General features: G+C 36.4%; 1 pseudogene; it reads right to left on the bottom strand.

Annotated features, from left to right (window-relative positions):
* Positions 1–908: 908 nt before the first annotated feature.
* Positions 909–2,600, bottom strand: LOC149991420 (nucleoporin p54 pseudogene; annotated as a pseudogene).
* Positions 2,601–20,735: the final 18,135 nt, after the last annotated feature.

The following is a 20,735-nucleotide window of genomic DNA, read 5'->3' as shown; positions in this document are numbered from 1 at the left end:
GGTGTGGGATTGCTGGGGGGAGTGGGGTACTGGGCTGAGGGGAGCAAAAGGGGAAAAATTGGGACTACTGTAACAACATAATCAATAAAATATACTTTTAAAAATTATTATTCCTGGCTCTAGGTCTTTTCTATTTCTGTTACACTTTATTTGGAGAACAGTCCCACACTCTTCTTTCCTTCCAGATACTTCTTGACTAACCTTCAACGCCCAGCTCAAACCCCATATACTCTGAGATTTCTCTGACCACAATTTTCCAGTACTTACTGTATGGATGTGTTATCCACTCTGTGTTCACGGCCTAGCCTATGCTCGGTACCTAGAAGGTGCTCAATAAATCCTTTTGGAGATACACAAATGTGTGAATAAAGGAGTTACTTTGTTGGTTGGTTTTACATATGCTAAGATTCTTACCATATGCCATCCTCATTTCTGCCCAATTAGGCAATGCAGACATTCCTGTTCTTTTATTAGCTTAGCTTAACAAACACTTGGATTTCAGGATACAATTTTTTTGACCAGGCAACTTGCTCATTTCTCACTCTCTGACTTGTCTCCAGGAGACAAGTTAACCTAACTTGCTAACACTTTGTCTTCCTGACTAGAAGCTTCAGCTACATAGTGGGAAAACTATAACTTTCCTCTTTTTTAGTACTGTGAAAACCACTGGGAGATTCTTTTTTTTTTTTTTTACATTTTATGTGCAAAGTAGATATTGCATATTTACTTGCTATGGAAAGCAGAGTACAGGCTCAATGGAGAATAATCATTAAACACTGATTATTTTTCAGAAAAACACTGTTGTAAAAATGTACAACAGTACATTGTTGGTAACTATGTACTTCTCGAAGTAATTAACAGCTTTTAGATATAAATCTGTTAAAGGGTGTCTTTGAAGAGCTGTGAAGTGACTTATTTAAAATCTGAAGAACAATAATCTGTCAGTAACCTTCTCAAAAACCAAGCCAGAAGAGGATTTTCTTTCTTTTTTTCTCCACGTGGTCAGTTTCATTCTTAGGGAAGGCCTGATGTAGCAAGAAGATATATTTCACAGACCTTTAACACAAGTTTGTGATCTGTCAACTAAAGACACCACCTCTGATGTGGATGGTTTCCTTCAATCCATGTTCTAACAATTTTATATCTTCTAGATCATCTTTTATGATGCTAATCAAGTGCCTGAGGCCTTCCTGTTGTTGTTTCAAATGCTGCTTGATTTCTCGTAACAGATCTGCATCTCCGTAGTATCTTTCTCCAGATTTGACTGCTCCAAAATGATTCTGCATCCTGATTTGGGACATCAGTTCATTTAATTGGCCCTTAAACTGAGTAGGCGCATTTAGTTCACACTGAATTGTATCTAGCTGAACTCATAACTGCTCTTCATCAGCTTGGATGGCATATCCACTCTTCCTCTGAATTTCCTGTATGATTAGGACCTGTAAGGTTCTATGGGGAAGGTCCATGAGTTTCCACTTGTATTGTGCAATTTTGGCCATAGTTGTAGTTTGATTCTTCTGTAATTCACCAATATCCTCAGATATAATATCTAATCTGGTCTGATGCTGCTTAGTCATCTGAGTTTGAACCTTTAGTCTTTGAAAAAGTTCTTTGAAACCCACCATTGGTACAGGAATTAACTTTTCAGGATCAGGGTTATCCACCTTGGCTTGTTCCCAGATGATAGGATCAACACCAGCAGGAGGATTCTGTAAAAGCTGTTTGATCTGTGCAGGAGAAAGTTCTGTTCCCATAGAGAGGGTTACACCAAGTTGCTGCAGCTGTGTTTTTATATTGGTTTGCTCGAAATGGGAATATAGTGTTGTAGCTGGAATTCTTCTTGAAATACCATTTGGAGAACGCTCAATAACATAAATGACAACTTCTGTCTGATCATCTGGCAATGTTTTAACACCCTCTATGTTTACTGTAAGAGTGTGGTTTCCTCCCAAAATTTTATGCAATGATTCTACCAACTGCGGTTGCTGGCTTCGAATATCTTTCTTTTTTGTTGAAAACTAACACCACTAGCCCATCTTCATCTTTATTACTGGGCATACAACTATAACCTACTACCTTGAATCGGCAAAAGGGATTTTCCTGTGTGAATTCCACTGGTGGAATGTTATTGTTGAAATATCCTTTTCCTCTTCCCCAAAAGGCCTGCAGCTGATTCCATTTTGCTAAAATAGCATCTCTCTCATCTCCTAACAGTGTTGGAGCAGAAAAAGCACTGGCAGTGTTTATCGGTTGGACTGGGCAGGAGCTTGTGTAGGCTGACTGAAGAGACCACCTAAAGTAGTTTGTTGCTGCTGCTGCTGGTGCATATTAAATCCTCCAAATCCCAGTCCAGTTCCCAAACCAGTACCTAAACCAGTACTTGTTCCAGTTGTTGTGCCAAAACCAGTACCAAATCCAAAACCTTTATACTGAGTACCACCGAAGAGTCCAATACTGCCTGTGTTAGTTGGAGCAGAAAAGTTGAATGCAGAACCTGCTGTTGTAGATGTTGTCCCAAATCCTCCGAACCTACCCGCGGGGGCTGCGGTGGCTGCAGCGGTGCCCGAGGTACCCGAGGGAGCCCCAAAATTGAAGGCCATGTCGCAGAAGCAAGGAACCAAAAACCTGCTCCCGCGACACTTGGTGCACTCCACTTTTTGATCCCGTGGAAAACCCTCCACGTCAGGCAGTTCCGCTTTTCTAACCACTGGGAGATTCTGATTTGTGGTTTTGAAGCTTCTCTTCCTAGTTCAATTTCTGGATCCTCTTTTCACCCCATTCTATGCTCTACCTGGGTGATCACATTCATTCATATAATTTTAATCACCACCTGTATGTTAATGGCTCCCATGCAGTGGTACGCTAATGAGTACAGGATGTGGAAAACCAGGTTTACTGTTATGAGTATGTAAAACAGTTTATTCTCCTATTATTATTTGTTAATTATTTTATTGTTTTCCATACAAAAAACTATAAACCTACTTTTTCCCACCCTGTATTTAACCACTGGCTGTCTGAAGAACAAAACTTCCTGATTTGTATGTAGTATTTGCTATTTTCCCTTGTGTAACTATTCTCACCATGGCCAACTTCAAGTTATCAACATGACATCATTGAACACAGAGATGGGAAGAGGTGCAAAATAGCATACCATTATATAAGATTTCCACCATAAAATACAATGCATGTAAATAACCTCAAGAGCATAGATAATAAAATAAATATGAAGCAATAAGTTTTGAGGATAGATGTTTTATTATAATTTATATATTTTACATAATTTATTTATAAGTTTATATAATTTAATTTTTAATAGCTGTTATGTTTAACAACCAGTTCACTTAAATATCTGAAAATTTAGCAGTCTCTCATAAGCCACTACTTGCAGGACCTAGTACACCACTGGTCCCATGTGTTTGTCTACCAAACTAAGACTCCAGCCCAGATTGCTCTCCTAAATTCCAGACCTATGTACACAAACAATGACAATTCAGCTCTGCTTGGATGTTCAACAGGCACGTCTAACACATTTCAACAATTATATTTTCCATCAATTCCCATGGTCTGAAGTCTACTAAACACTTTGTCTTCCCTATCTCAGTAAATGGAACCACTAGTCATCTAATCACACATGACAGAATCCTGGAAATCATCCTTGGCTTCTCTCCCTTTTTAAGCTACTTAATGCCCCTGAACCTTTTCAATTTTAACTTGACCCCCTTTCCCAAACTATGGCCTTAGTTTAGGCTTTTTCATCTCATGCCTTGAACATGACAATAATCTTCTAACTGCTCTCCCTATATTTTCACCTGAACTCTCTAGTGATATATCCTACAGAAAATAACTAACATGAAATTCAAACCTCACCATGTCATTATCAAGCTCAAAACTTCTCAGTAGAGACTGACTTCCAGTATAATAGTGTGAGGAGCTCCACTGACACCCTCCCCATTAAAACTTGTGAAAAATATTTTTAAAACAACCATTTAAATCTCTGGAAATAGTCCTAAGGACAAACAGCAAATAAAGAGACATCTATTCAAGAAAATCTTCAAAAATTCATTTAAAAAGGTGAGTTTGTGGTATTTGAACCAAACAGCTTCTTCTTTCCCCCTCCCAGCTCAGCAAAAAGGGAAATTCCTCTCCAGAGTACTGCAGCCAAGTACAAAGGGCTCCTACTCTCCCAGCTTCCAGTCAGAGGGCTTTCTTACCATGAAAATCAGGACTTCAGCATTTCTCATTCTGTCCCAAGATACCTGTTGCTAAGGCTAGGTCCTGGGTCTCTGTGGTCAAGAGGTAGCGTCTCTAATCTTTCTCCCAGCCCTCACTCATGGAGTGGGGGCTCTGCCTTGAGTGAGGCACTCTGAGAATACTAGGGCCTTGATCATATTTTCCTGCCTCATGATGTGGTAGTTCTGTGGCAGGAGAGGAAAGCTGAGAGGATCTCAGGTCACTAACTGGTCCCCACCACCAAGGGATCAGCTCCTAGATTGAGAGTATTACTCAGAGAGAAGCTCACCATTTTCTCATTCCAAGCTCCAAAACATTGACTCAGAGATTTAGCCTGGGAGTGGGGCAGGAAGCAAGCCATGAAACAAACAGATCCTACTCTCTTACTAAAGGAACTACAGCATTTCCTCACTTATCATGGGTATTAAGTTCGAGACCCCCTGCGATAGGTGAAAATCCTCAAAGTAGGAACCTTACATTTATTTTAGTATTTATATATATTTTAAGGCTTTATAAACCCTTCCCACACACTTATAAACCATCCCCAGTCCCTTATTAACCTTCCCCACTCCCTTATTAACATTTTCCACATTTTTATAAACACTACTTATGTTCTTAAACAGATTCTACACTCTTAAACCTACATAACTTTAACAACATAATATACAGTATGGCAAAATCCCGCAATATACAAAAATATCTGTGATAAATAATTCAATATAATATTTTTAAAAATCCTGCGATACAGTGAGGCTGGTTTGGCTCAGTGGATTGAGCGTCGGCCTGCGAGCTAAGTGTCGCTGGTTCGATCTTCCAGTCAGGGCACATCAGAGAAGGAAAACTCTGACTCCAAAAAACCTCCGCTGCCTTGCGGCATACCTCTTCAGGGGAAAGGCTAAGGGAGTAAACCCCGACAGAAAATCCGGAGCCGGAGTCCCTAAGGCGGTTTGACGTTGTAGTCAACACCGGCAACTCCTGCGGCGCACCTGAAGCCAAGCTGTATTGACTCCGTCTTTCCCTTGGATCCTTCAGCTGCGAAGAGAGGGGGGGGTCTGCTGCATGGGCAACAGCAGACCCTCCATATCACCCTGCCCAGGCTCTGTAGCTTCAGCTTCACTGGAGAGGACACTCCAGCGTCATCGTAAGATGTCGATTCAACACGGGAGGAGACAGATACCGTGTCACTCCCGAGTCGGACTGCACAACCATTCTCGGTGGTGCAGATAGACTCTTAAGAAGCTACACCATCGTCTCTCGAGACGGATGGCTGTCGACGACGACTGTATTTCTAACAACTTGAAGAGTAACAGGCCTACAGGAACTCTCAAGAACACTGGTGATTGTGGTGAAAATACATTGGGAGGAGGTTCATGGATTTAATAAAGGTAAATTCTAGACTGTGGGCAAGATAGTTTGCAGGGGGAGAATAGTGGGTAATAAGACAGCTGGAAGGAATCCTCCTGGGGTCACAACAAATAATTAAAGACTGAACTCAGAGACCATTGTCTAAGAAAATGGAAATTGCCACTGTATCCCAACAAGTAAAAACCTAAGCAGACTAAAAAATCAACAAATTTTGGATCCATAAGAGAATTGAGGACACAGGACAAACTGCTAACACCAAAATTAGATAGAGAGACCAATAAAGATTATCACAACTTACCAGAAAAGAGACTCAAGAGCAGAAACCACGAGGGAAACCATTGCTGTGGTAGAAAAATCTGAATTGTAATTTGTGAATTGCTGGAAGCTGAGTGTCAAAACCTCTAAGAATTACCAACTCCAGGGGGTCCCAGTTATGTTGGGGTCCCACCAATATTGTGATATTTGCCTCTAGGAGCTCAATCAGTTTCTGATAGTAAGAATCAAAAAAAAAAAAAAAATCCCCTCAGGCTTTTAGCAAGTTGAGAGAAAAAGGAACCATTTTGAAATGCACCAAAGCATTCTGTTCTTAACAAGGCCTGCCCTCAGGTGAACGTAATTAACCAGGGCCTAACGTGCTGGAGTATTATCAGAGCTTAAGTGACATAGGGAGGGGAAACATTCAAATTTAGCTGTCTCTAACCATCCTCTATCACCTAACTAAACAAACAGCAACAACAACAAAGACTGAGAAACACACTTGAAGTTTAAACTCGTGAAGTTTAAAGTCCAGAGGCACAAGCTCCGTAACCAACTGATACCTAACCAGAGACCTTTAGAATGCTTCCCTTTCCCCCACACTTCACCACCACATTACTGAAGACCTATTTACAGCAGTTTATTTGATCTGGTATATCATGTTCAGCTATCAAGAAAAAAATACCAAGGCATATCAAAAGCATAAAACACAACTTGAAGAAACAGAGCAAGCAACAGAATCAGACATGTCAGGGATGTTGGAATTATCAAAACTAGGGATTTAAAAGAACTACGATTAATATGCAGAGGGCTTTAATGGATGAAATAGACAACATGCAAGAGCATATGGGCAATATAAACAGAGAGATGAAAATCCTAAGGAAAAAACAAACAAAAATGCTAGAGATAAAAAAACACTAACAGAAATGAAGAATTCCTTTGATGGGCTTATTAGTAGAGTGGACACAGCTGAGGAAAGAATCACTAAGCTAGATTACATATCAATTGAATCATTGAAAATCTAAAAGAAAATTAAATAGACTGAACAGAATATTCAAGAAAAGCTACAAAAGGTATAATATGTGCATAATGGGAATACCAGGAGAAGAAAGAGAGGAAGAAACAGAATAAATATGGAAAATAATAATGACTGAGAATTGTCCTCAAATTAATGTCAGATGCCAAACCAAAGATCCAGGATCCTCAGAGTACCAAGCAGGATAAATGTCAAAAAAAAAATCTCATACCTACCCAGGTATATCATTTTCAAATCACAGAAAACCAAAGATAAAGTTAAAAATCTTGAAAGGAGGGGAAAAAATTCCTTAACTATAGAGGAACAAAGATAAGAGTTACATCCAATTTCTCTTTAGAAACTATGCAAGCAAGACAAGAGTGGTGTGAAATACTCAGTGCTTTGAGGGAAATAACCACCAACCTAAAATTCTGTACCCTAAAAAAAAAATTATGCTTCAAATATGAAGGAGAAATACTTTTTCAAACAAAAAAGAATTGAGGGAATTGATTGCCAGTAGACTTGCCTTGCAAGAAATGTTAAAAGAAGTTCTATGCAGAAAAAGTGCATAATATATGTCAGAAACTTATATCTACATAAAGATAGGAAAAACATCAAAGAAGGAATAAGTGAAATTAAAATGTTTAGTTTTATGTTTCTTAATTGATCTAACAAGTAATAGTTTATTCAAACTAAAAATAGTAACAATGGATTCAATTATATATGCTTACTTGTGTGTGTGTGTGTGTATATATACTTACGTATGCTTATATATAAGTGAAATAAATGACATAGGGATAAGGGGCAGGAAGAAGAATTAAGATTATTTTGTTATTGTAAAATATACTACATGTAAAGTGGTACAGTGTTATTTAAAAGTAGACTTGGGTTAGTTGTAGATGTATTATACTGAAAAATCTAGGGCAACTAATAAAAAGGTTAGAAAATATAACTGATGTGCTAAGAAAAGAGAAAAATGGAATAATAAAATTCTCAATTTAAACAAAAGGCAGAAAAGAATGGAAGGAAAAATAGAAGCAAAACAGAGGTAAAAGAAAACAGTAATGAATATGGTAGCTAGTAATTCAACTATATCAATAATCGTTTTGAATATCAATGGTCAAAATGCAAAAGACAAAGAAATATTGGCAGAGTGGATCAAAAACACAATTTAACTATAAGTTGTCTACAAGAATGATAAAGACATACAGGGATTAAAAGAAAATAAATGAAGAAAAATATACCATAATAGTACTAATTAAAAGAAAGCAGACCCTGACTGGTATGGCTCAATGGGTTGGATGCCATCCTGCAAACCAAAAGGTTGCCCATTCAATTGTTGGCCAGGCCACATGCCTGGGTTGCAGGCCAGGTCCCCAGTCGAGGTGTGAGAGGCAACTGATGGATATTTTTCTCCCTCTTCCACCCTCCCTCTGCCTCTCTAAAAATAAATAAATCAAATATTTTTTTGCCTTTTTTATTGTTGTTCTTTTACAGTTGTCCCAATTTCTCCCCTGTTGCTCTCCCCTGACCCAGCCCCGCTCTCCTCCCCACAGCTCACATAGTCAATTCTCACCCTGTTGTCCATGTCTATGGGTCATTTCTACTAGTACCTTGACTGGACCCTTCCCCTTCTTTCCCCCTTTCACCCCCTTCTCCCTCCCCTCTGATCACTGTCAGTCTGTTCCTTTCCCATGCCTCTGATTCTATTTGCTTGTTTCTTTGTTTTGTTCATTAGGTTCCTCTTATAGGTGAGCTCATATGGTATTTGTCTTTGCCATCTGGCTTATTTCACTTAGCATAGACTCTCCAGTTCCATCCATGCTGTTGCAAAAGGTTCCTTCTTTCTTTCTGCTGCTTAGTATTCTATTGTGTAAGTGTACCAGAGTTTTTTGATCCACTCATTTACTGATGGGCACTTAGGCTGTTTCCAGCACTTGACTATTGTAAATAGGGCTTCTATGAACATAGGGGTGCAAAGGTTCTTTTGAATTGGTGTTTCAGGATTCTTCGGGTATAATCCCAGCAGTGGAATCTCTGAATCAAAAGGCAGTTCCGTTTTTAGTTTTTTTAAGGAAATTCCATACTGTTCCACAGTGGCTGCACCAGTCTGCATTCCCACCAACAGTGCACTATGGTTCCCTTTCCTCCGCATCCTCATCAACACTTGTTGTTTGTTGATTTGTTGATGATGGCCATTCTTACTGGTGTAAAGTGGTAACTCATTGTGGTTTTTATTTGCACCTCTCTGATGGCTAGTGATAAGCATTCTTTCATATGCCTATGGACCCTCTGTATGTTCTCTTTGGAGAAGTGTTTGTTCAGTTCCTTTGCCCATTTTTTAATTGGGTTGTCTGTCTTCTTGCTGTAGAGACGTGTAAGTTCTTTATATATTTTGGAGAGCAATCCCTTGTCTGAGGTGTCATTGGCAAATATGTTTTCCCATATGGTTAGTTCCCTTTTCATCTTCCTGATATTTTCTTTTGCTGAGCAGAAACTCTTTAGTTTGATGTAGTCTCATTTATTTATTCTTTCCTTTATTTCCCTTGCTTTAGGAGATATATTGGTGAAAATATTGCTGCGTGGTATATCTGAAAATGTCCTGCCTATGTTTTCCTCTAGACCTTTATGGTATCATGGCTTACATTTAAATCTTTTATCCATCTTTAATTTATTATGGTGTATGGTGTAAATTGGTGGTCTAGTTTAATTTTTTTGCATGTCCCATGCCAGTTTTTCCAACACCATTTGTTGAAGATGCTATTTTTAGCCATTTCATGCTCTTGACACCTTTGTCAAATAGTAATTGACCATATAGACCTGGGTTTATTTCTGGGCTCTCTATTCTGTTCTATTGATCTATGTGTCTGCTCTTATGCCAGTACTAGACTGTCTGGATTACAGAGGCCTTGTAGTATAGTTTGATATCAGGTACTGTGATCCCTTCTACTTTACTCTTCTTTTTCAAGATTTCTTAGGCTATTTGGGGTTGTTTTTTGTTCCATATAAATTTTTGAAATATTTGGTCTAAATCTGTGAAATATATCATTGATATTTAAATATCGATTGCATTGAATCTATAGATTTCTTTGGGTAGTATGGACATTTTAATGATGTTAATTCTTCCAATCCATGAACACAGCATATGCTTCCATTTATTTGTATCTTCCTTAATTTCTTTCTTTAGTGTTCTGTTGTTTTCCGAGTATAGGTCTTTCACTTCCTTGGTTAAGTTGGTTCCGAGAAACTTTATTTTTCTTGTTGCTATAGAAAATGGGACTTTTTTCCCTAGATTCTGCTTCTGATATTTCAATTTTGGTGTACAAAAATGCCTTCGATGTCTGAATATTGACTTTATATCCTGCTATTTTGCCAAATTCACTTTTTAGATTGAGTAGTTTTTTGTTTGTTTTGTTTTGTTTTGCAGAACCTATAGGTTTTCTATGTACACTATCCATCATCTACAATTTTACTTCTTCCTTTTCAACTTGGATGCCGTTTTTGTTTTTTTTTTTTCTTATATGATTGCTGTGGCTAGAACTTCCAATACTATGTTGAATAAAAGTAGTGAAAGCGGACACCCTTGTCTTGCTACTGATCTTAGGGGGAAAGATTTTTCCCATTGAGTATGATGTTGACTGCAGGTTTCTCGTATATGTCCTTTATTATGTTGAGGTATGCTCCTTCTATTCCCACTTTGCTGAGCATTTTTATCATAAATGGATGCTGTACTTTATCAAGTGCTTTTTCAGCCTCTTGATATGATCATGCGATTTTTGTCTTTCATTTTGTTTATGTGGTGTATTACGTTTATTGATTTACAAATATTTAACCATCCTTGCATCCCTGGGATGAATCCTACTTGATCATGGTATATGATCTTTTATAATGTATTGTTGGATCCAGTTTGCCAATATCTTGTTGAGGATTTCAGCATCTATGTTCATCAGAAATATTGGCCTATAGTTTTCTTTCTCTGTTGTGTCTTCACCTGATTAGGGTAATACTGGCCTAATAAAAAGAGTTTCAGTCTTCCCTCTTCTTGAATTTTTTGTAATAGTTTGAGAAGGATAGGAGTTAGCTCTTCCCTAAGTGTTTGGTAAAATTCGCCTGTGAAGCCATCTGGTCCAAGGCTTTTGTGTACTGGGAGTTTTTTAAATTATTATTACTGCTTCAATTTCACTACATGTTATCAGCCAATTCAGGCTTTCTGCTTCTTCATTATTCATTTTGGGAAGATTATATGTTTCTAGAAATTTGTCCATTTTGTCCAGGTTGTCAAATTTCTTGACATATAGTGTTTTTTTTTTTTTTTTTGTAGTAATTTTTTACAATCCTTTGTATTTCTGTGGTATCAGTTGTAATTTCTCCTCTTTCATTTCTGATTTTATTTATTTGGGTCTTCTCTGTCTCTCTCTCTCTTTTTTTTTTTTCTTGATGATTCTGGTTATAGGCTTGTCGATTTTTAAAAATATCTTTTCAAAGAACCAGCTCCAGGGTTTATTGATCTTTGAATTTTTCTTTAGTTTCTATGTCATTTAATTTTGCTCTGGTCATTATTTCCTTCCTTCTACTCACTCCGGGCTTTGTTTGTTGTTGTTTCTCTAGTTCTTGTAGATGTAAGGTTAGGTTGCTTACCTGAGATTTTTCTATCTTTTGTAGGTAGACCCCACATTTCTCAGGGGGAACACCCGGCTGCCAAAATATCCCTCTAGCATTTCAGCTGGTGCCTGTGGATGCCCAATCAGCCCTCTTGCATCTCCTCTGCACTTTATACCAGTCACATTGTGGTGAAGTGGTTTCTTCTGTCTGTTCAGAGCTCTAAGGATTCTCTCTAACTATTGTTCAGTTGCTTATTCCAGATGATTTCTCTACAATTTACTTGTAATTCCAAATTGATCCTGGGAGGAGGTTAGTGTAGCTTCCACTACCTTCTCTGCCATCTTGGGTCTCCCCTAGGCACAGCCACTTTTGAAGTTTGTCTGATAGTTCCTCAAATGATTAAATATATAGTTACCACATATGTCCACAAAAAACCTGTACATTACTATTATAACAGTGTTATTCACAATAGCCAAAAGTGTAAAAAATGGAAATGTCCATTAATTTCATTAAGGTATGGGGAAAATATGGTATAGCTATACAATAGAATATTATTCAACCATTTAAAGAAATGAAGCACTGATACATACTACAATATGAATGAACATTAAAAACCTTATGCTGTGTGAAACAAGCCAGTCACAAAAGACCACATAGTATATGATTCTATTCATGTGAAAGTTCAAAATAGGAAAATCTATAGATACAGAAAGTGCATTTGTTCCTTAGGCTTCAGGGTGTGGGAGAGATGGAGGAACAGGAGGCTTAGCTTAATTATGCCAAGTTTCTTTTTGACTGAAAAAAAAAGTTACAAAATTGACTATGATTTATAATTTTGATCTTATTTTTCTTAAATAAGTCTCTCTAACATTTCATATGGTAAGGGCTTGGTAATAATGAACTTTAGCTTTACCTTGTCTGGGAAGCACCTTATCTGCCCTTCTATTCTAAATGATAGCTTTGCTAGATAAAGTACTCTTGGTTGTAAGTCCCTGCTTTTCATCACTTTGAATATTTCTTTCCAGTCTCTTCTTGCCTACAAAGTTTCTTTTGAGAAATCAGCTGAGTCTTATGGGAACTCCTTTGTAGGTAACTTTTTCTCTTTTCCTTTTAAGATTCTCTCTTTATCTTTAACCTTTGGCATTTTAATTATGATGTGTCTTTGTGTGAACCTCTTTAGGTACAACTTTTTTGGAACTCTCTGTGCTTCCTGGACTTGTATGTCTATTTTCTTCACCAAATTAAGAAAGTTTTCAATTTCTTGCTCTTCCTCTTCTCCTGGAATCCCTATGATTCAGATGTTGGTATGTTTAAAGTTGTCCCAGAGGTTCCTAATCCTCTCCTCATTTTTTAAAACTCTTGTTTCTTCTTTCTGTTCTGGGTGAATATTTATTTCTTCCATTTGTTCCAAATAATTGATTTGAATCCCAGCTTCCTTCCCATCACTGTTGGTTCTCTGTATGTTTTTCTAAGAAATTCAAAACCATCAACAACTGAACCTAAAAAACAAAAACAAACTAAGCAAGCAACTGAGACAGGAACAGAATCATAGATATGGAAATCATATAGAGTGTTATCAGCAGGGAGAAGGAAAGAGGAGAATGGGGGAAAAGGTACAGGGATCAAGAAGAGGTACAAAATAGACAGGGGGATGTTAAGAATAGTAAAGGAAATGCAGAAGCCAAAGAACATCTATGCATGACCCATGGATATGAACTAAGTGGGGGATTGCTGGAGGGAAGGGAGGTACCAGGTGGAAGAGGACAAGGAAATGTGGTACAACTGTAATAGCATAATCAATAACATATAAAATAAAAAGAAAAACTTTACTATGGAGATGGGTGCACATATTGTGAACATACTAAAAACTATTGATTTGTATACTTTAAATGGGTGTTTTGTATGGTATGTGAATTATATCACAACAAATTTTAGTAAAAAGGCTAAAAATAACTTCTCATTGACTCACAAATGTCTACATAGGATACGCCCAAAGACACATGAAATAACCTGGCCTCTGAGATCCTCCAAAATCTGACTTTTACCTACCTTCCCAGCTCCTGGAACTTTACCCTTCACCCAACCTACTCTCTTCTCTTAGAATGTCATTTCCTCATCTTATTTCTTTGGCATTTTCAAGCATCAGCTCAAATATCTGCCCCTCCAAGAAGCTTTCTTAGGCATGCCTATGTATCTTATGTAAATTTCTACAGCATTCTCTGCTCCTACTTTGTACTTACCAAACTATACTGTAATTATGTCTTTCTTCCACTATATAAATGACTTGTAGCTAAAGAATTGAATTTTATGGCTATTTAACAATATATGTATTAACTGTACTATTAATAGATTGTATTGAGCTTGGATCTATTACAAATACATTTCTATGAACATCCTTCTACATGTCTGTTGGTAAATGTGATTACATTTTTGCTTGAATAATCTTCATTGGGTCATTGGAATTGGTGATAGGGAAGAGAGGGTTGGAGGTAGAGAGAGCAGGTGGAAGTCTGTTGCAAAAGATCAAGCAGGTAAAAAATTAATGGACCTCAAAAATTAATGTTGATCAAAGCTACAAGATATAAAAGAGTACATAGTATATAATTCCATTTATATAAGGTTCGGTAATGGGCAAAATTATTATATGGTGACCAAGGTAAGACAGTGGTTTTCTTTGGTCAGTGATAGTTCCTGGAAAGGGGCACAGGAAGCCTTCTGGGAAGGGGTGATGAGAGAAGACAGTGTTTTGTTTCTTGATACAAGTTTCAGTAATATGGATGTATTCAGATTGTGATTATTTATTGGTCCTTTATCCATGTGTTTTTGTGTATGCACATTATAGTTTAATGAATATGTTTAAAAACAATAAAATTCTGGGGTTTGTACGTTTTTATTTATTTATTTATTTATTTATTTATTTATTTATTTATTTTGGTTTTTCAATTACAGTTGTCCCCTTTTTACATTTTTAAATAGATCTGATTGTATCATTCCCTTTCTGAGCTAGATATAGTAGAATGAGCACAGGCTTCTGGCATCTGACAGACCTGATATAGAATCCAAATTCTTCCAGATAATTGTGTATTACATTAAACAGGTCATTTCACCAACCTTCAGTTTCCTCATGTATAAAATAGGAGTAATAATATCTACCTTGAATAACAGTCAATTGGATGTACCAGTTTATCCATTCATCTATTGAGAGATATCTTGGTTGCTTTCAAGGTTTGGCAATTGTGAATTAAGCTGCTGTAAACATCCATGTGCAGGTTTTTGTGTGAACATAAGTTTTTAGATCCTTTGGATAAATACCAAGGAGCACAATTATTAAATCATATTGTAAAGAGTGTGTTTCATTTTGTAAGAAACCACCAAGCTATCTTCCACCAAGCCATTTGTACTGTTTTGCATACCCACTAGCAATGAATGAGAGTTCCTGTGGATTCACATTCTCTCCAGCATTTGCTTTTGTCAGTGTTCTGGATTTTGGACAGTCTAACAGGTGTGTGGTAGTATTTCATTGCTGTTTTAATTTACATTTCCCTGATGACATATGATGTGAAGCATATTTTCATATGTTTATTTGTTATAAGTTTATCTTCTTAGATGAGGTGTCTGTTAAGGCCTTTGGCTCACATTTTATTCAAGTTGTTTTTTTTTAATTGTTGAGTTTTAAGAGTTCTTTGTAAGTTTGGGATATCTCCCAGAAGATTTTCATTCTCAAGATAATCTACACTGAGACTGTAACAACTCATTGAAGTTACCTTTTAAGTGTCTTTCCCATTTCCTTACTCCAGAAGCTTCAGCCTCTGGTAAGCTGTGATTCTCTGTATTTTGGTTTCTCCAGCTTTTGGGGTGGCAGTTTGTCATCATCCCAACTCTCTGATGGATATAAGAAAAATGATTGCTTTTTCAACTCTTTTCTTGTTGTGAATGTGAAAGTGGCAACTTCTAAGCTCTTTGCATGTTGGAATTGAAACCTGAAGTCCTCTATTCATTATATTATATGTTTTGTCACATATTCTAACCTCTGTGTTATATTGTTTACCTCTTTTCCAAACAAGTTGAGATTTTCATGATTCTTTGTATGTTGGTAATTTTGGATTATAACCTGGACATTTTGAATATTCCATTATAGGACTCTAGATCTTGTTTAAGTATTATGGGAAAGATGGTATTTTGTTTTAGCAGACACTTGCTTTTGTTAAGTTCAAGCCACAAGTTTCAATCCACTTTCTATAGGCTGTGGTTCTAATGTCAATTTAGTTTTCAAAAACTTTGCAGTGTTATTTGGATTTATCCTGTATGTGCACCACCCAGTGGTCAGTCTAGGATCTGGACTAAGTCAGATCTGTATACTATCTCAGTTCTCAAAATATTTGTTATCTTAAAGATGATTAGACCCACAGTTGCACAAGTCAGGATTAAGCCCAGGAATTCATAAACTTCTTTATGAGATCATTTTCCTGTGTTTCACCTCTGCTATTTCCTTGGTACTTTCTGGTTCCCTGGGCTTCTTTTTGTCTGTCCATGAACCAATTATTTCTGTAATTGTATTGCATCCAGAGTCCAAGCAACAGGAAGATCAAGAAAGAATGGTGGGACAGGGGAGAGCAATGGGGGGAAATCGGACAACTGTAATAGAACAACAGTAAAAAAAAAAGAAAGAAAAATAAAGGATAAAGTGTGAGTTGAAAACATAAAAAAAAAATAGTGGAGTTCAGTGTGGTTTTTTTTTTGTTTGTTTTTTTTTTTTTTTTTTTTTTTTCACAGTCATCACTCCACTAAACAAAGTGGAAAGTTTCTCTACCTCATGGATTTGGCTCCTATAGTTTCTTTTTGCCATTCACATTCACTGCTACCTCCTCATTCACAAGAGAGGAGCCACTTGTGGGTGGGGGTATGAGATAACAGAGAAAAGGAACCAGTGAGAACCAGAAGACTTCATCTACTCTCTCTGATCTCTAAGTGTTCCTTTTTTCTTTCTTTGACCTTTGATCCAGAAGCAGAGAGTTTTTCCTGTATCTCTCTGTCTGCACTATAGTGCTCATTTTTAGGTTTTGAGTTGCATTGACTTTAGCCCTGAGAATTCCAGAGAAGGAGAAATAGTAAATTTACAGCTGGTTCAGTAGTACTTTGATTTCTAGTGTTCTTCCTCTGCTGATATTTACTTTTCATGGTTCTCAAATAGCTGCACATGAATTCTTTCCAGTTCTTATTGTCATATTCAGTGGGATAAAAAGGCTGGCATATATTTACTTCATCCTTACTGAAATCATAACTCCTTGAAGGAAAATTTTCAAACATAAATCACATTATGTCACTCCCCTACTCTCAACCTACACACTTTCAATAAATTTAAAACATAAACTTCTAAAATGTAGTGACAATCTATCTAGCTTCCCAAAGTGCAGTGTAGGAACAAACAGAAACTTCATTTCATGTATATCAATATCAACCCCAATCAACAAAAAGAATATCAACACATATTATATACTTGCTATTCACATGATACATCCTTTGACTTCAAGTAGAAGCAGGGGGGGAAAAGGACATATGGTAAAACTAAATGAAAATAAAAAATGAGACAAGTTCTTTCCCAAGGGGAAACAGGTAGCTGCTGGACAAGTAAGCTCAGACATAATTCTATGGAAAGTTGCATAATAGAGTACTGTGACTTGAGGTGGTCTTGGAAGACCTTATGGAGAAGATGGTGCCTGAGAGAGCCTCATCCATTCATTCAACAAACATTGATTGATACGTTTTTTATGTGCTAGCATCCCCCTGACATTTTTTCTATCATTCTGACTTTGAATTTATGATGCCTTGACTTATTTAACCATAAACTTTTAAGCACTCAGAGACCTCTTTTGAAATGCAGCTCTCTTTTGAGAGCACAAACTAAAGATTTTATAATAAATACAAAGTAGTAAGCATAGAGTCTGACATGTAAGAAACTCTTAATACATGGTAGCTATTATTTAGATCTGGTATATATAAATATACATTAAATATATACCAGGTGATGCCTTCAAGGTTAGTTATTATTTTAAAAGAATGAGACATGGTTTATTTATATGTTGTGGTGATAGGAGGACTCTAGAGGAAGCATGAACAATGGCATAAGTGTAGAAAAATTGAATTTATAATCAGATGCTGGTGAAATTGGCCACTTTGTTTTAAATGAAAACTTTCTAAAAGTTAGTCATGTGGTCAGAAGGTCAGGGACTTTGGGTGTTGAGCTAGGGATTCTTAACTTTATCCAATGGTAAATAAAATGACTCTGGAAAACATAATGATTAAAAAAAAGAAACAAAGAACAAGTAAAACAAACACATGAGAGTTAGAAATATTGTAGATAATTTATGTCAATAATCACTTTAAATCTAAATGGCCTACATATATCAAAGGACACCATCAATAAAGTGAAAAGACAACCTATGGAATGAGGGAAAGCTTTCACAAATCATATATCCAAGAAAGAACTTGTATGAAGAATACACAATGAATTTTTAAAATTCAACAATAAAAAGGAAGATAACTCAATTTTAAAACAGGCAAAGAATGTGAACAGACATTTCTCTAAAAAAGCTATACAGGTGCCCAATAAGCATACAAAAAGATTAGTGTCATTACTTACTAGGTAAATGTAAATCAAAGCCATAATAAAATACCACTTCACACCCACCAGTCACCAACAATAAAAAAGATGAGAATGTGAATTGGAAACTTCATCCACCACTGGTGGAAATTTAAAATGGTTCCACCACATTAAAAATATTTTGAGAGTTCCTCAAAATGTTAAACATATTCATCATATAGCCCAGCAAACATGTTCCTAGATATTTACTTAAGATCATTGAAAACTTAAGCCCACACTAAAACTCGTACATGAATGTTCATAGCAGCATTATGTATAATAGCCCAAAATAGAACCAAACCAACTGGTGAATGAAAAAAAATGGTATGTCTCTACAATGGAATATTTGGCAATAAAGGGAATGTACTATTGGTACATGGTACAACATTGATAAACCTTAAAAATATGCTATTTGAAAAAATCTGTCACAAAATACCACATATTTTATGATTACATTAATATGAAGTGTTGCAAATAAACAAATATTGACAGACAGAAAATTTTATAGACTATTGTTGGTTAGAAGACTGGCAGATGGGGAGTAACTGCTAAAGTGTATGGGGGTAATTTTTTTAATATAGAACTAAAAAAAGCTGTAGAGTCACAAGAAGTTGCAAAGATAATACAAAGACGCCTGATGTACTCTTCACTCAATTTCTCTGATGTTTATATCTTATGTAGTTACAGTTCAGTATCAAAACCAGGAAATGAGCATTGCCACAAAGTTAGCAATGTATACATTAATATATATAGTTATATCATACATAGTGTGTATAGCAATGTTAGTGTATGTGGTTCTGTGTCATTTTATCACATGTGTATATTCCTGTAAAAACCACCACAACCAAGATACAAAACTATTCTATCACTACAAATATCTCCCTCTTCTTACTCCTTTATGATTACATCCACCTCCTCTATCCCCCAAATTCTTATTCCTAGGTAATCACTAATATATTTTCCACCTCTATAGTTTTGCTATTTCAAGAATGTTGTATAAATGGAATAATACAATATGTTTTTTTTTCCTCAGTGGAATGTCTTTGAGATCCATCAAAGTTGCTGCATATATCAGTAACTTATTACTTCTTATTACCATATAACAGTCCATGCTATCAATGTACCAGTTTATTTAACAATTCATCCATATGACAGTTTATTTCCATTTTTCCTGGTTATTACAAATAAAGCTGGGATGAAAAGTTGAGTAGGGTTTTTAGTAAATATGTTTTCATTTCTCTACAATAAATACCCAGGAAAGAAACCTGTGGGTTGTTTGGTAACTGTATGTTTAGTATTTTTTAAATGCTGAAGTATTTGTTGAAAGAAGGCTGTTCAGCTCTCTAATTATAATTGTCAGTTTATCTAATTCCTCTTTCAGTTCTATCAGTTTTTGCTTCACATATCTTGCAGCTTTGTTATTTGTTCCTCTTGTAGGATGAGTTGTTTACACTTACTCTCCACTTCCTCTTTTATTCCCTCCTCAAACTATTGAAGTCTGGTTCCTGTTCCTACTATTCCCATACAATAAGGTTCTTGATGACCTTCTGTCAAATCAGTGGATGCTTTTCATTTCTAATTCACCTGAAACTCAGTAGAATTTGGCATTGTGGACTAATTTCCCTTTGAAATTCTCTCCTGTCTCCATTTTTGTGATGATATTCTCTCTTGAGTCTCCTCTTACTTCTCAAGTGATGTTTTGATAGCTATCTTTAAGAGTCTTTTTATCTACCTGCCCCTTAAATGTTGGGTTTTCCTGAACTTAACTCTGTATTGCTTTTTCCCCCTCTTGGTTTCAAGCACTACCAGTATTAAAGTGCCTCCAAATTTAGTTCTATAGAACCTTACCTGGAACTTGATACTTATATATCCATAAGCCTGATGAAAACCTTCACACAGCTATTTATTGGGCTCTTCAAATTTAATATCTACAAAACAGGCCTTATTATCTACCTCACCTCAAACCTGCTCTTTCTTCTCTATTCTCAGGCTCAATTAATTGCACCAATATCCAGCTAGGCCCCCAAGACAGAAACCTGTAAATTATCTGTAATTGTTCTCCTTTATTACCCTCCAATCCAATCAAGACACCAGGTCCTACTGACTTTATCCCCTAATATGTGTCAAATTTATCCTTTTTTCTGTAGTCTTTCTGTCCCTATCTTAATTCACCAACAATTATGTCTAGCCTTGACCTGATGGTCTCCATGTTCTATAACAATCCCAATCAATTTATGATCTCTCCGTGTTACTCAGCAAATGGGTGAGGTCTTTTTCTTTTTTTACTGTTCCCTCATCTTTTCAGAAGCTCTTCAAAATGTTAGCATATTCCATTTACATATCTTGACTGTCTGACAATATCTACAAATGCTTCAAGATTCATTTCCAATAGCAACTCCTCCATAGGCCATTCTTGACACACCTAAATAAATTAAACATTTTCTTCTTCACTAAAACCATGGATTTCCAAGTGCATTGTTCATCTCTGTATCCATGAGACCTAGCACAAGGTCTAGTATATAACAGGTATTCTGTAAGTGTTTAATAAATCACTGAGTTTCCATTATGTTCAGGGTGCTCTACTATTGCTGTTTTTAACATTCGTTAATGCAAAAATGTCAATTTGTA

This window comes from Furipterus horrens, unplaced genomic scaffold (genome assembly GCF_987537825.1).
Source record: "Furipterus horrens unplaced genomic scaffold, mFurHor1.1.pri manual_scaffold_17, whole genome shotgun sequence".
Lineage (NCBI taxonomy): Eukaryota > Metazoa > Chordata > Mammalia > Chiroptera > Furipteridae > Furipterus > Furipterus horrens.
The sequence above is the reverse complement of the archived record's forward strand: the minus strand, read 5'-3'. Positions and strand labels throughout refer to the sequence as shown.